Source organism: Sturnus vulgaris, chromosome 2, assembly GCF_052056855.1.
Source record: "Sturnus vulgaris isolate bStuVul1 chromosome 2, bStuVul1.hap1, whole genome shotgun sequence".
In the NCBI taxonomy this organism is placed as follows: domain Eukaryota; kingdom Metazoa; phylum Chordata; class Aves; order Passeriformes; family Sturnidae; genus Sturnus; species Sturnus vulgaris.
Genome location: NC_142244.1, coordinates 61,355,543 through 61,371,305, shown reverse-complemented (window position 1 = coordinate 61,371,305; position 15,763 = coordinate 61,355,543). Strand labels below are relative to the sequence as shown.

The following is a 15,763-nucleotide window of genomic DNA, read 5'->3' as shown; positions in this document are numbered from 1 at the left end:
AAGAAAGCAGATCACTTTTGAAAGAGAAAGTTGCAATCAGCTGCATTTTGTAGATGTATTTAGAAGGAAAGGCACTACAGTTTTTTCATATGCATTTGCTGAATGTAAGGAAAAGCAAATGCAATTGTATCTGCTCCAGCTTCTGATCCTCACATCCATGGCAGGTGGATTATTTTCTAGGAATATAACAGCCCTTCTGAAGTCTTTCCCGAAGGTGATAGAGAACACCAGTATACAGTAACAATGGAGTTTTGACAAAAAGAAACTCTGACAAGAAGATTTGCTTCCAAGGCCAAACAAAAGAGATAACAGCTTCCACATTTATTTTGTGGATGAAAACCAGACCTTCCCCAGAGGATGAAAAACTGTTTACAAAAATTCATGGATTCTTTCCTTCCAGACCTGGCAATGACTCAAACCATGTGTCCTGTCTCCTTCAATGAAAGTTTTCTCCAGGGCCTCAGAAGAGTCTTTCTGTCTTCCCTGTCATTCTTTCTCTCCTCACTTCACTGCTACCTCGTTCTCCTACTTCTCTAAAGGAATATAACTGTAATAAAATACAAATAAAATAAAATAAAATAAATAAATGCAGCAACACAAAACACTGTGTTCAAATAATGTTTGAATGTTTCAGTGATCATCATCTTAACCATTTGACATACCTGAGGCAAGCAGGAGTAGGCATTCATTATAATGTGCTACCAGGCAAAAGAGAATTCAAAATGAAAAAACTAATAATGAAAGAAGTATATTAATATTTTCTTTGTATAAGTTTCTTTTTTCAGATAAGAGTGATCTTTTTGTCCTTACTTGTTAAGGAAGTTAAGCTTATTGAAAAACACTCAATTTAACACCACACATAAGTATTTTATCTTTTTCTAAACGTCCTTGAATTTTTAAGATTCTGCATAAGAAAACAAGGATAGTATCAGGCTACACACATACAAAGTGATATCTATAAAGAAAAATTTTATGTCTCATAGCTGTTGTGCAATAAATAAGAGATATAGAGGAACAGGAAAACCTGGATTTGGTCCACAAAACATAATGCATTATAAATGTAAAAGATTAGCTGAGGAGGAAGAGGAGAGGAGATGAAGTTTGTTCCCAGGAGGAGACTTTATATGGGAATTTTTAGCCAGTAGAATATTTTTATGGGCATCTTTTGAATTCCTGAAAATAGGGGTTGATAATGGAAATGCTGACAAATATTTTGGTGCTCAAAGGATTGTAATATTCTGTTTAATGCAACCAAAATTGCAAGGTATGCTTTTTATCCTTTTCTGCTAAGAAGGCAATTACACAAGCATCTTGTTGAAGTAGTTTATAATATGATTAAACAGGCAACATTAAATCAAATGGTGATTGAATCCTCAAGAGAGAATGCATTTCAGTTAAACTTGTGAGTTACCATACTTCTTTATATTTAAAAGTCCTTTAAACAGGGCACATGATGGTGTGATACCACTCATCCTAGACTCAGGTTGAAAATTAAGGTGTTCCGAAATATAAATATTCTATTTTTGTTCTTTCCCTGCTATCTTAATTTTAATGTTTATAGAATGTGATGAAAGCTGGTTGAATTTGCATTTTATTGAATCTTAGGGAAGACTAAACTTCACACATCTGGTGAAGGCAATCTTCTAAAGTGTTTGCTTATGTAAATTAAAAATAGGATTTTACCTGCTACATTTCTAAGCAATTTATTTGTGCTCACAACTGTAACTAACAAAGATTACATTTTTGAATCCATATAATTCAATTTGTACTTCACTTTAATTCGTGTTCCTATTAGCATTTTTTGTTTCTATCCACATAGTCCTATGTTCATAAACATAAACTAAAAAGATCTTGTTTGCAAAAGAGAAAAAAAAAGTTAAATAGCAACTCCCATAAATAATAATTTTCAATTCTGTGTTTCTTCTCTGACTAGAAACTTCAGACAATTGCTATGAAATTCCATACTTTCAGAGAAGTTCTTATTTGAGCTGGATTATGATTCCAGCTCAAATATATATCATTTATTAATATTCTTCTATGGGTGAAATGGTGAAAACTAAAATATTTAGCTGCATGTTTAATGTTTTATTATAAATCAATTCCAGTGACCTTGTCCTAATTGTTGTAGTCTCCCTTGGAATGCTCTTGAACTCGTGAATGTTTGTTAATGCAGCATCCAGACCTCTAGGCAATGTTCCACGTAAACAGCATCAGGCCACCCTTATACAGATTCTTCTACCTTTCTGAGCTGTAACATGAACAGGCATCTCAAAATAAATTTAGCCTGATTTATTTATTTGCGGCTCAATTGTGCTATCAATTGATATTCTTCTGTCCTCAGACTGCCAAATCAACACATCTCCATACATTTCACAGCCTATCTTGGTTAAATGTCAGCTGAGCATTTCACTATCTGTAGCTGATATCCACCTCGGAACTACTGAAGATATGCAGACCCAGGAGGTCTTCCGGGTAGCCTCTAAAAATCCCTCTTGGTGCCCTTTTATTTGCTGCTTATCAAAAATCTCCACTGAAAGTTCTTCAGCCCCTTTTCAATCCGTGTATCGGTATTCATACCCAAGCCTCCACAAATTAATCTGAGGGTGAGAGTTTGCAAGAGATTTGAAAGCTTTGCTAAAATCAAACTACAGTGCATCTGCTACTTCACTCACAAACTTAAAAATTCTGTGCAATACAAAGCAAATAAAGTGAGCCTGGTAAGATTTATTCTTTACAAATCAAGCTGCATATTGCTCGTGGTTATCTTTTAGAAAAATTAATTAGACTAACAGGGCAGCTATTGCCAGCAGTCAGAGTAGTATAAGTCTCCTGAGGAAAACTGTTCCTGTGAATTGCATCCCAAATTGAGAAAGTAGGCACTTTCTGATTTCATGAACTGGAGGGAGATAGCAGAGAATAGTTTGCAGCAGGTTTAAATAATAGGATCACTGTAGACATAGTATTATGAAACCTTAAAGTTTTTGAACTTGAAAAAAAAATTATTTTCCTGACTTTGAAAGAGGTGCAAGGCAAAATTCACTGCAACTCAGTTCATATGAATAGAAAGTAGGGAAGTGATTATTTATCCTAGCTGAAAATTAGTTTGTAAACTTGAATTGGAAAGAAATCTCTCAAGTTACCACTGCAGGCACAGGAGTCAGTACGTTTACCAAAGAGCTGCACATCATAGGATAGGTAATTAAAAAAAAGACGTTTATATTTATAGATCTTTAAAAAATGTAAATTTTAAGAGATGAAAGAGGTCAACCTCTTACACAACTCTGTTTATATATATATGCCTGAGACAAGTGGGATTTGTGCATAACATTAATTGAATTTCCAATGAAATTAAATGGAGAAATGCATCTCAGGTTAAAATTAGGCTATAAATAGTCATATATCAATATAACTTCTCAGAGACCCTCTCAGTGAGAACCCTGCTATGAGTGTATTGATTACTTGCACTAATTTTGTGTTGTGTAAACCCAATGATAGTGACTCTATTCCGTTGACCACCTAACTGACAAAGACGTGGAATGGCATGTCTTCATTGCCTTAGCCTTTGAATTTTCACTTGAAGAATGCAATTTATATAGCGATTTGTCTGTTCAACCCAAAGAAATCAAAGTTACTATTTGAAATTTTATTTTTGCAGACCATCTCCTGAGAGCTAAGATTAGTTTTATTAAAGTTGCAGAGGTTTCAGAGTAAAAAGAAATCCAGATCCAAACCTCACTGGTTTTATCAACATAATTCTGAAGTCTACCATGTCATTGTCAAACATAAATATCAAGTCAGGACAGAAGCAGTGATAAAAGAAACACCAAAATAGCTATCATTATTATTAGATTCAAAGTTAGAGTGATTTGCACATATATGAATAAGGTAGTTTATAAGAATAGTTTCTGGATTTTAAGAAATTAATCAAGTGCATAAAAAAGTGGACTCATGGATCTTTGTTGAATTCAAAGCTCTGTTATGTATTTGTTATTTCATCCCTTAACAAATTATTTGTCCATCTGCGACAGGAATATTAAAGCAATTTAGTAGAAGAAGGAGTTGGGTATTTTTTCCCTTTTTTAAATGTTTTATCCAACCAGTAGCCCTTGGCTAATATAAATTATCATAGCTCAGTGGTTACAGTTGCTTTTACAATTTGCATTAGAAGCCTATCGAGGGCAAAGTTTTACATAGTTGTGGTAATTTTAAAGTCATAATAATCATCCATTCTTATACTGGCTGTGTGTATAACAAAATGCAAAAAACATAATCCTAAAGTACTACCACAGTAGGAAAATATGGAATTATTATGGAATCACTGCAGTGCTTAAAGTGGTGAACAGGTTTTGCTTCAGCTCAGGGCAAGAATTAATTTTTCAGGCTTTTCAAAATCTGAGCCTCTCTGTATTCAAATGATAGGTAAGGTACTGTTTTGTGATCTTCCTAACTTCTCAAAACCAGTCTTGAGGGAATAAACCCTATTTGCTTTTCTTACTTTCCACCTCATGTCGACTTCTTCCTGCCTCCTTTTTCTTGTTGTTTTTTTTTTCTTGTTGTTGTTGGGGTTTTTGTTTGGTTTTGGTTTTGGTTTTGCTTTTGCTTTTGCTTTTGTCTTTGTTTTTGTCTTTGTTTTTGTCTTTGTTTTTGTTTTTGTTTTTGTTTTGGCTTGGTTTGCTTTGGTTTGGTTTTTTGTTGGTTCAGATGAATCAGACATAATTTTTAGTTTCAAAGATGCAAAACCAAAAGACAGTACAGGAAGACTTATTATTTCTTTAGCTGTTGAATTTTTCCTGGCAGAATGCTACAAAATTGTAACATAAAATATCAGCTGTATCAAAGCAGTCTGTTTTAGAAATTAAGTTTTCAAATATCACACAGCATAAAGGATGGTAATATAGAATCCAGCTCACTTAGGAGGTCAAGGAAGCTCAGGATATGATGAGGCCAGGGATGGCTCATCACATTGCCAGTTGTAACTTACGTCATTCATGCATATCTGTAAAAAGTATTTCCTCACAAAAAGCTTGCTGCTCTTAATTAAAGCTTCCATTCTACTTCTTCTTACTAAATTATAAGTAAAAAGACATGAGATTTAGAACTCAAGAAGAATGTATCTGAACACCTACAACAGTCCAGGGCTTTCTTGGGCTTTACAGTATTGAGAAAGCTTTGGTGAGCAGATAATTTTATATGATCAGAATCTTATTTGAAAACATGAAAATAGATACTTAGAAATAGTAAATAGAAAATAACTTTATGGATGTTAAACATATTAGTTATATTTTCAGTCTCTGACATACTGGCAGAATCTCTTATTTGTCAAACTCCTGACTTTGGTAGGCTCTTAGGTCTGAACTTTAAAACTTGTGAGTTTGCATTAAAAGAGAAAGAACATTTCACTTCCACAAAGAGTGTAATTATTTTCAAATATGTCCATTTCATGCCTAATGTTTCTTCCCTAATTTTTCTTTTGAACATTGACAAAATGTCAAGAATCATAAAGATATTGCATAATTATGCTACATAGCCTTGTGATTCTGGCGGATAATTTAATGTTACAGTGAAAATAAAATCAGCCATTTTTCTCTTCTTTTACAGACAGAAAGAATAATTTATCCTGGTTTCTTGAGAACACATTGGAGATCAACAATGTCCATAACCTGCTAAACTAAACCATGAAGATCCACAACAGAATTTAATATTCTGTAAAATATTTTAGCAGCAATATTCTGCCCAACTGAACAGAAATCTATTTGTAATTTTTGCCTGTTGAGTTACAATGCCAAGATGGGGCAAGCGAAACATCAAATATTTGCTTCCAAACGAAAGCCCACCTATGAGGGGTCAGAGTCTAATTTTTAAATACCAGCTGCATTTCAACTACAGAATTGTCTAGAGCTTGACCAATGGGCTTTCCTTGATTATCACATGTACGAGAGCACTGCAGTTAGAAGTGGCTTTTAAGAAGGGCCCAGTATAGGCAAAGAGAAAAGAGAATTTATTTTTAACAAAAATGTTGGCTTCAGAATAGTTATAATTTTTTTTAAAACCTTTCAATGGAGAGCAGGTTTTCTCTATCCAGTACTTTTCTGCTGTTTTCTTTTCAACACGTAGGAGAAATTTCGTGCAGAAATGGAGATAGTAGAGCTTGTAAAACAGAGACAGGGAAACATTACCTGTGGTTCTGTCAAGACATGTCTCCTTCAATCACCTTTTCTCTGGCTCCTTCTGTAGTGATTCATTCTCTATGGAGAACATGGCAAGAGTAATAACACATATAAGAAACAACTTGAACTCTTGCATCTGAAGACAAGGAAGAGAAGAAAAGCCTTTAGTGAAAGTCCAGTTAGCCCATATGAAGACATGTCTGAATACAGTAGGCTGGAAGACTAGTAGGTGATTCCATGAATCGACAGTTGGTTTCCTAGGGATATGAGTTTCTCTTCCACCCTGTTGTTTGTTAGTTTTACTGAACATAGAAGACACTTATAAGCTTCAACTTGCCATTCATTTCTAACACTATTACTAGAGAACTCACGTTTCCTCTAAAGCTGAAAATTATATCACCACATTAGGCATTTGTTCCTAGTGGCCTTTATTTTTGTTTAAATTGCCTTCTTCAGGAGCATTCAATTTGCATATACAGCAATAATTACACCATAATATTGATATTTATACCTAAAAAACCCCCATGTGGTTAACTCTAGTGTTGCTGGCAGCAGGTTTCTGTGTGCAGTTTTGGTCTGAGCTAGCTAGTGCTCTCCTAGACAGCATCAACACATGTTATGATGGAGGCACAAAGAAAGAGGAACATTTCTAAACCAGAGGCTTGACAAAAGGGACTGTGTTTTAAGGAGGTGACACAGCTGAAATGTGCAAAGCTCAGGAGGTCATAACACCTGCCCTTAGAGACAACAAATGGCCCTCAAGGTGTTTTTCTTGTACAAAAATATATCTGGTGGGTTTATTTATTAGTAGTGAGTAGGTGGTGATGGTGAAAAGCAATTGCCAGGAAGCAGCATATGCCAGAGTCTCTGTGGGGCCAAGTGCTATGGAGAGCCCCACGGGTGCTCCCCACCAGAGCAGTGTCTGACAGCCACGTCCTGTCCCACTGCCCTGGCCCTGCTGTGGCACTGCTGGAGCAGGGTCTGACAGACCTGGGGGGCTGACGTGGGGTCCTGCACCGTGACAGGGTCAGGAGGTTGGCAGGTACAATCACACTACCAATGCCCCCATGGCCCTGCAACAGCAACAGGAGAGTGCCATTGGAGTTTATTCCCACAAATATTTATTTTTGTAAGAAATTCCACATTATGAGGTTTGCTTCCTCATAATGTATGAAATTGAAATGGGTAGGAAAAGCCACAGCAAAACTGCTGACATTTCTGCTTGGCTATGCAGCCTTCTATAAAGAAAAAAAGCTATTTATTTTGAGCATGAAGTTCTATGAGTTCAAGTAAAGAGCACCATAAAGGAGGTGACCCGCAAGATACTAAAATTGCCTGTTGTCTCTTCTATTAGCAGCTGAAGGCCTCCACCCTGAACAGTTTTCAGAATGACAGTGAGCAATAGCAAAATTAACAAAGAACTGACCTTTCTTTATATCCTGATTTTGTCTGGGATAGAGTTAATTTTCTTCCTAGCCGCTGGAACAGTGCTGTGTTTTGGACTTAGTATGAGAATAATGTGTTGATAACCCACTGATATTTTAGTTGTGGCTCAGCAGTGCTTACTCTGAGTCAAGGACTTTTCCCATGCTCTGCCAGTGAGGAGGTGCATAAGAAGCTGGGAGCACACCTGGGACAGGTGACCTGAACTGGACAAAGCGATATTCCATACCATAGACATCATGATATCAGTATGTAAACTGGGGATAGTTGACTAGGATGGGCTGATCACTGCTTGAGCATGGGCTGGGCGTCAGGCAGAAGGTAGTGAGCAATTGTACAGCACATCACTTGTTTCTCTAGAGTTCTCTTGTTTTCTTTCTCTCTTTCTGTTGTCTCCCTTTTCATTACAATTATGGTTACTACAACATTATTGTAATCATCATCATCGTCATCATCATCATCATTACATTATATTAATTTACTTAAAGTATTAAGCTGTTACCTCAATGGTTTTAACCCTTTTTCCTATTCTCCTCCCCATCCCACTGGGCGGGGTGGGGAGTTTGAGCAGGAGGCTACATGATAGCTTAACCAAGTCAAGTTATGCATATGCCACAACTTTTGATTCAGTCACTGAATGAATTGTCTGTGCCAAAGGCAATACTGAAAACTATTAATCAGGGACTAACACTAGTCTTGCAGGTATTGGGGGGGTCTTATGATGTATCCACATCTAAAACCAAGGATCAGACATTTAGACAGGAAAGATTTGCGTGCCCTTTTCTATGGTGCTTTTTTTGATGGATCTATTTATTTGACAGGCTTTTGTTTGGCTTTTATCAGCTTTTCTTGTGCCTCATTTGAAATGTATTTTAATAAATGTAGAAGCTATTTTAATCAATGTAGAATCGGCATCTCAATGCAACTTCTTCTGTCCATTTAAAAAATGCTACTCATACAGGCAGGAAGATGATGGCATACATAGTCAGTGACACTTCTATTCTCACAAACACAAGGGGAGCAAAGCAGTGGCTTAAGCAGACAAGGAGGATTAGGGACCCTTCAGGGAACCTTAGAAAACTCTAGCTTGTCCTCTCCCAAGTCAGTAAGAGTATTTCTAAAACATGGATTGTATTAAATCTCCCACAGCTCAGATTTTGGTGCAAGAAGTTTCTTTAATACTTAAGGGGTTTTTTGACATTACATTTAAACTAAGTGCATGGATATGAATAAATCTTCATTGTTAAAAAAAAAAATAACATACCCACGAGTACTTTCAAGCATACCAACTTAAAAAATTCTTTCTATGAGTATCCATGGCTGTGAACAGGGACTATTCAGATGATTCTAAGAAGAGTCAATGCTAAAAAACATAATCCTGCAAAGTATTTCCAGGGCTTTTAGATTATATCTACTTGCATATCAAAGTGAATAGTCAAAATTATACTGTGCCTTGGCTGTAACTCAAATAACATGTCGAACATTATCATTAACAGCTGAATCATATCTAGGAGATAATTTCTAAGGGCAAAGATAGTTAACAGTAACCTGTAATACCTGCACTGAGATAGAGTAGGAGCACAGAAAGACTCTGCTCAAGGTGGTAACATTTGGGTGGGCATAATAATTTGTTAAACTATCTGAATTACATCACACTTGTTCGTCTGAGCAAGCTAAGCATGGATCACACAGAGTAGCACAGTCTGAGTGACTGCCTACCTATAGCAATATATTTGAAGAATAAAGGTTTAATATTACCACTGACCAGAATTTCAATGCTCACATTATGGCTTCATGAAGATTTATCAGCTGGCACTGTATAAATCCTTCAAGGATTTTTTTCTGCTATCCCCAAGCAAGCAGTGAGAAGTAATTATGTTACCTGAGAGAGGAGAAAATGAAGGCATGATAAAAGTCTGAGGGTTTAGTAAGGGTGATTTTTTAGCATAAAAAATAAGTAGTAAAGAGTTTTTGTTGTTATTGTGGGGTGATTTTTTTTTTGTTTTGTTTTTTCCCCACATATTGTTCACCTTCCAGCTTTATTACCAGTTTAATCCACCTGTCAAATTCCTCTTCTGAACCTCCTCTAATTCCTTTTTGCCTTAGCTTCAATACTAGTTGAAGCTGCCATTAAGGAATACCTTCATTTCAGGTAGCTCAGGGTGGGAGTGCAGGTGCAATGAAGCTGCAGGTTGAGCTCTAGGTGGCCAAACCCCAAGGCAAGAGGTCATGAACTGCAGACCCTTTCCTTTCCCACGAAGGGACATTCCCCAGCCAGGGGAATGGACAATGAGAGGTACAGCAAAGCTGAGCACTCTGTAGGAAGAGCTGAGACTTTGACAAATTTGGAATGTGAGGATATAAAGGCCCAGGGTTTCCTTGATGTCTTCCCTAGGGGCACCAGCTCGAGCTGTTTCTTCACCTGTCCTGCAAGGAATTTGTTCAACATTTTCCCAAGGAGACCTGAACTGAGTTTCCCAAAATAATGTTCCAATGTTTTTTTTGAGACAAAGCTTCAAAACCCACGCAGGTAAAAAAAAAACAGAAAATATACCACAGGGAATACTGCTGAGAACATTCCTATAGGCAGGAAGATGGACTGCTGGACTTAACGAGCCCTTTGGTTCTGTGACAACTTCTAAGAAATCAGATGAGACGCTGATATTCAGAGCTGGAAGTGTGGTTTTAGTTCTGGATCAGTATGGGCTCTTCATTGGATACCTCTGCATTCACAGTGACTAGGGAGACGTGCATGTATATATGTATATATGTATATGTGTATATGTGTATATGTGTATATATGTATATATGTATATATGTATATATGTATGTGTTTTTCAGCTGCCAATCTTCACTTGGTCAGTGTTGCTACTCGGAGTCCTTGTGCTCTTAGGGAAAGTTGCTTCTGGAAATGACATCACAATTGCTGTAAAATTGAAGTCATTCCTGGAAAACACCTCCAAATATCTGTGATATCTCAGTCACTTTACAGCATGTTAAATTATTTATAGTACATAGCATTGCAGGTGGAAAATACTATTTCCATTGCATTGCAGTGATTGCTGATCATCAGGGCGATGCATAGAATTGTTGTTCATCTCTGTGGTAGAGATACATTTTCAAATATTCATAACTCTGTGGAGGAAATCTTTTTAGCTATGAAATTCTATACAAGCATTCAGTCTGTAAGTTCTTGTGTAGATACATGAACAAAGCCACTCGTTTGCCAAAGGTGTTGGAAAAAAAAAGAAAAAATAAAAGGAAAAAAGGATTTTTAGTGGGAAAAATTTGTTTATTTCTGGCTCCATAGCTTCCAAGTATTTGTATACAAGTCATTTTTACTTGTGAATATACTGAGTGTAGCTAGTATTTCAGGTCTGACATTTTGCAGAAGATCGTGAAAAAAATTGCACACATGCATGCATTCATCAGAACCAGCTCTTGAAATACGCCTTCCTGCTTTTTATGCTATAGTGATCACTTTGGGATGTGCAGACCTCTATCTTACCCAATCATTTTTAGGCCTATTTCCCAATGCCAGGGGTCTTGGAAAAGACAAAAACCTGACTTAAGTTGTGGACTCTAAAACAGATGATCAAATGCCTTACTATTATGAAAAGTTAAAAAAAACCCCAAACAACACAAAAACAATCCAACAACACAATTTATTTTTCCTCGGGAAATTCTGTTCAGTTTCAACTGCAGTGCTCTTGGCAGTAGAGTGATAATTAGGCTGCACACATCCATAAATCAGCTCCTTCCTCATCCCTCTGTGTTAAGCCTAAGCATTCTAGCCTTCTAACAGCTCACAGTTGATCTGACACATCTCTTCAGTCTCTTTAATATGGCAGAGTGACACAGCAATAGTGTGATAGAGCCCCAGACTTCTCGAGTCAAGGCAATGTCCAGGTGGGGGACATGTAGGGACCTCGAAGCATCAAAAGATTTGGGGAGAATCTTCACTGGTTGAGACTGAATGCTTGTTAACTTTTCCATGCAGCAGCAACAGCTCAGCTGTCCTGAAAGGCAACTGTATGCCAACAATAGCACAATTCACAAAAGGAATTTCTGAGACACCTGTCAGCAAGTCTAGCAGTATCTAAATTGCAATGACATAAGAATTAGGCATCTCTCTGGACTCACTAGGAAAGAAAAGAATTTCCTAGTCCTTCCTGAAGAGCCAAGGAAATGAAGAAAGTACAAGCAAAGAGAACATGACAGTGAACAGAGTGACAAAAATACCCAATTCTCCATAAAGTATTCAGAAAACTATAAGTCATCCCACTGATGTTTTTCTTTCAAAAACCCAGTTTTAAAACCACATCTTTAATAGATATGTTTTCTAAACTACAGGTATAAATATATTTTTAATTTCTCCTGAATAGTGAATGTAATAATCCATCTCATCCAGGCAAGTGTAACTGTATTATCATTTACATCTTTCTGAAAAATAAAACAGGTTTCCTTACACCATCAGTGACTCTGAAGGTGTTTCATGGCAGTAGCTTTAGCATTTTCCTGAGAATAATATATTTGAATATTATATTTTCTTTATTTTTCTGCTATCAGGGAATTCTCCCTCTTACCCTGAAATTCCATGTTTCAAAGTCTACTCGAAATTCTCATTTCAGTTAACCAAACATTTTGTGGATTTTTCATTATCAGTGGATGATGAAAAAAAAATTGACAGTACAAGGTTCTTGCCCTATACTTGTAAATGTCAATATCATATCACCATAGTTATCATCTTGTCTTCACTTCATGAGCAACACTGGAGTTCCACTTCAAACATTTCAACACTGCACCAAGTCAGATTAGAAAGATGGATGAATCTAAAGGGGTGGTGTCTCTTCTTTGTGGGCCTAAAATCTAAATTTGGCCCACAATATTTTGGAAATAAGATATTAATCAAAATGTATCACTTAGCTATTCAACATAGAATTTTATGTACACATTGTTTGATCTGGTTTTTTTGGGTTTGTTTTGTTTTATTTTGTTTTGTTTTCATGGTCTGTGTTCATAGTTGCTGATAGTTGCCACATTTTCAATTAAGGAAAAAATATATAACATCAGTGATAATCCAAAGACCCCTCTCTTCAGGAAACAAGCTCAAACTGATCTCACAGGATTGTATGACCCTCAGCGATCATTCCTTTCTAACGGAGGAAAGTGAAAAGCCTTTGAGTGGATGTTGAAATTATAATTAAGCATAACCAATATTAATTCACTGGGATATATCTTTCTAAGACGTCCCCCACTCTTGTGTTTGAATGTTGATCCTTGAATCCAAACACTGACTTGGGAGTCAGTAACTTCCACTTCCCCTCTCCAGCACCCTACCCCTGTATCTCTCCTGATGTCTCTGAGCTCTACAAATCATCCAGGGTTCTGCTTCCCCTCACCCAACCCTGCCAAGCCACATTTCTCTTAGAATGAAACAGCCAGATCCTTTTTGCATGTAAAGCAAGGCATGAGAGGAAAAGGAGCTGATGAAGAAGGTGTCAAATTTATAGATGGGCCAGGGGGCAGAGGAGATATGTGCAAGGTAAGTGTGTGGACTAAGTAGTTGTGATGGTGAACAGCCATTTGACTGCACTGCTGATGTACTGTAGTTTCATTTATTTAATGCCTTGGCTTTGCATTTATTGCCTTCAGAAAGGCAGCAGACAAACAAGGAATAAAATCCCATTAAAGTTTTTTTTTTGGTACATCTTTCCTTAAGAAAAAAAATTGTTTACGTCGTTTTAATTTGAAAAAAGAGCAAATCCCAGAGCTGTCTGAGCATGATCTCACCATTTTGAGGTGAACTAGCATATACACACAGCATCCAAATAAAATTCCAGTCCAGTTTTGCACAGTATTGTGCAAAGTAAAGGAATAATGAGTGCTTCTTGCTCCCTTCCCTGACTGCATGTGCTAAATAATCTAACCACGATGATCTAAACCACACACAAATATCATATATTAAAGACAGGATCCTTAATGATTTGCCAAGCTTCAGAAGTTACTATCCCACTTCATAATTCATGGAAAGATGAATTTGTTCCTTTTCATGGTGTAGGCTAGTGGTCATGATACAACCACAGCCAATAGCTCTCAATTGCTGTCTTGACAACTTCTCAAAACCAGTTTGTCATCACAGTGGTGATCCTCATGTTAGCCAGGTGAATCCCCAGAATATATCAATGCAACTGACCAAGAAAACCCCAAAAGTGAAGAAGGCGTAGAGGAGATGGAAAATGTGTCTACAAAATTCAGAGTGTGATTCAGGGTGTGATTGACCATAGCTGTTGCAAGGAACCTGACTTGTATCTCAACAGAAGGGACTTGAGAGTGGCTTTTGTTTTAGCTATCCAACAGGTGAGTTGGCCAGCTGATGGCGTATTTCTCCATAAGTTCATTCCCTCTAAGTTCCCTAGCACCCAGGAGAATGGATAGGGAGTTTAGCCCAACATAATGTATAAAAAATACACAACTATGATTTTGTAGTGAATAGTGGGTGTGAGCTGGCTTCAACCCACATAATACTGCCAGGCAACTGGGGACTTGCAGGGTCATGACAGTGAAAATGTTACAGAAACCAATAACGGGGATTACATTGGTAGCGTGATTGAACTATGTGTTGCAATAACTATATTTTGCTAAGTGTAACTTAGAGTTGTCATTTTTATTGTGATTTCAATATATTTTATATTACTCTGCTAAATCAGAAATCCCATATAGTACTAATAACTTACAAGTAAGCAAATTTTAGAGTAAACTTCATTAAACAACCTCCATGTGTTGATTATCTAAAACAACCTCGTCAAAGAGTATTGGACTCTGACAGCCAGTAATGACTTGACTTTATGCCAGTTGGCCATAAGTTCTATTCACTTCTTCCAGAGCTCTACTATTCCAAAAACTAGATATAGTAGATTCAGGTGTGGGTAATTTGACCCACATATAACTTTTTTTCTATCAAAGAAGTCTTGCAACAGAAAGTAAACTGTAAGGATTTTTATTCCTTTAAGGCTTATATAGTTCTTACTTAAAGTACTTAGTAAAAGGGTACTTTGAGGCATTATATAAAAGGAAATTATTTATTCAGTGCAGGAATGGTAACTCAAAAACATTTTTTCTCCAGACATATTTTCTCTGGTTATCACTTTCTATTCACAGCAGTACAATTTTCTGTTCAAATAAATAGGGGCTATGTAAGGAAAGAAAAAAATTGTAGTGTCCTTTACAGAGGCATCTCTTAATAAAAAACAATGGGTATTGTGCAAACCAGCATGCTACTTAAGCGATGTTGGATACTAAATCCATTTGATATCACACAGATCAAACATGGGTGATTAATTACATACCTAATAGGAAAAGTAAACAATCCATCCTCATTGCAGAACAGTAAGCATATATCTTCTTAATCACAGTGGGATTATAACATCCTGCTCTCCACAGGTGTGTAACTTGGTGTCACCAGCATCTGCCATGAATCATATAGAGTTATTTATTCTCATTTTACAGTAAATAGAGATGTAAACAACTATACAGTATTCAACTGCTGATTGCAGTAGAAGAAAAAAAAATAGTTATGTACAATTTGGACTGTAATATTTCTTTTTTGTTGTCTCATTTGGCAACGTTTTTTCCAGCTATTATCATCATTATGTAACACATAAATTCACTTATCACTGGCACCTAGCTTATTAACTAAACAGCAATTATGCTGCTACTGAAGGACTATGGCAGAGCACACAGGTAACACATATTCTTTTTGTACTGTGCAGTGGTATTTCTGTTAAAAGCAAGATGTAAGCTAAGTACATTTCAAAATATAAAAATATAAACTTCAAGATTTTGCTCTGAATTGTTGGGTTTTTTGTTTTATGGGGGTTTTTTAACTTGAAAGCTGGCTTTTTTTTCCCAAGTTGTAACCGTTTTTATTTTACCCTGATAAATGCCACTGCTAGACGCCAAACTGCAAGTTATGTTCTGCTGTAAACACTCTGTATGCATTACAAACTAGAGGAAAACTTAAGTTACTTGGGATCCAGGCTATCTCTTCCATCATTACCACACTGCTGGTTTTGCTGCATTTTGCTAGAGGAAAACACACCATGTTGGGTCTGACAGTGAGGGAGGGGAAGATATTGCAGCTCCATGTCCCC

The 15,763-nt window shown here is 36.7% G+C and overlaps 1 long non-coding RNA gene across 2 annotated transcripts; it reads right to left on the bottom strand.

Moving 5' to 3' along the window:
- Positions 1-306: 306 nt before the first annotated feature.
- Positions 307-15,379, bottom strand: LOC148224820 (uncharacterized). 2 transcript variants are annotated; one of them, XR_015801962.1, is made up of 3 exons: positions 14,960-15,379; positions 6,177-6,303; positions 307-547 (listed from the first exon to the last, which is right to left on the bottom strand). It is a non-coding gene; the product is annotated as an uncharacterized LOC148224820 (long non-coding RNA). The 2 variants fall into 2 exon arrangements; XR_015801963.1 differs by lacking the exon at positions 14,960-15,379 and adding an exon at positions 9,376-9,480.
- Positions 15,380-15,763: the final 384 nt, after the last annotated feature.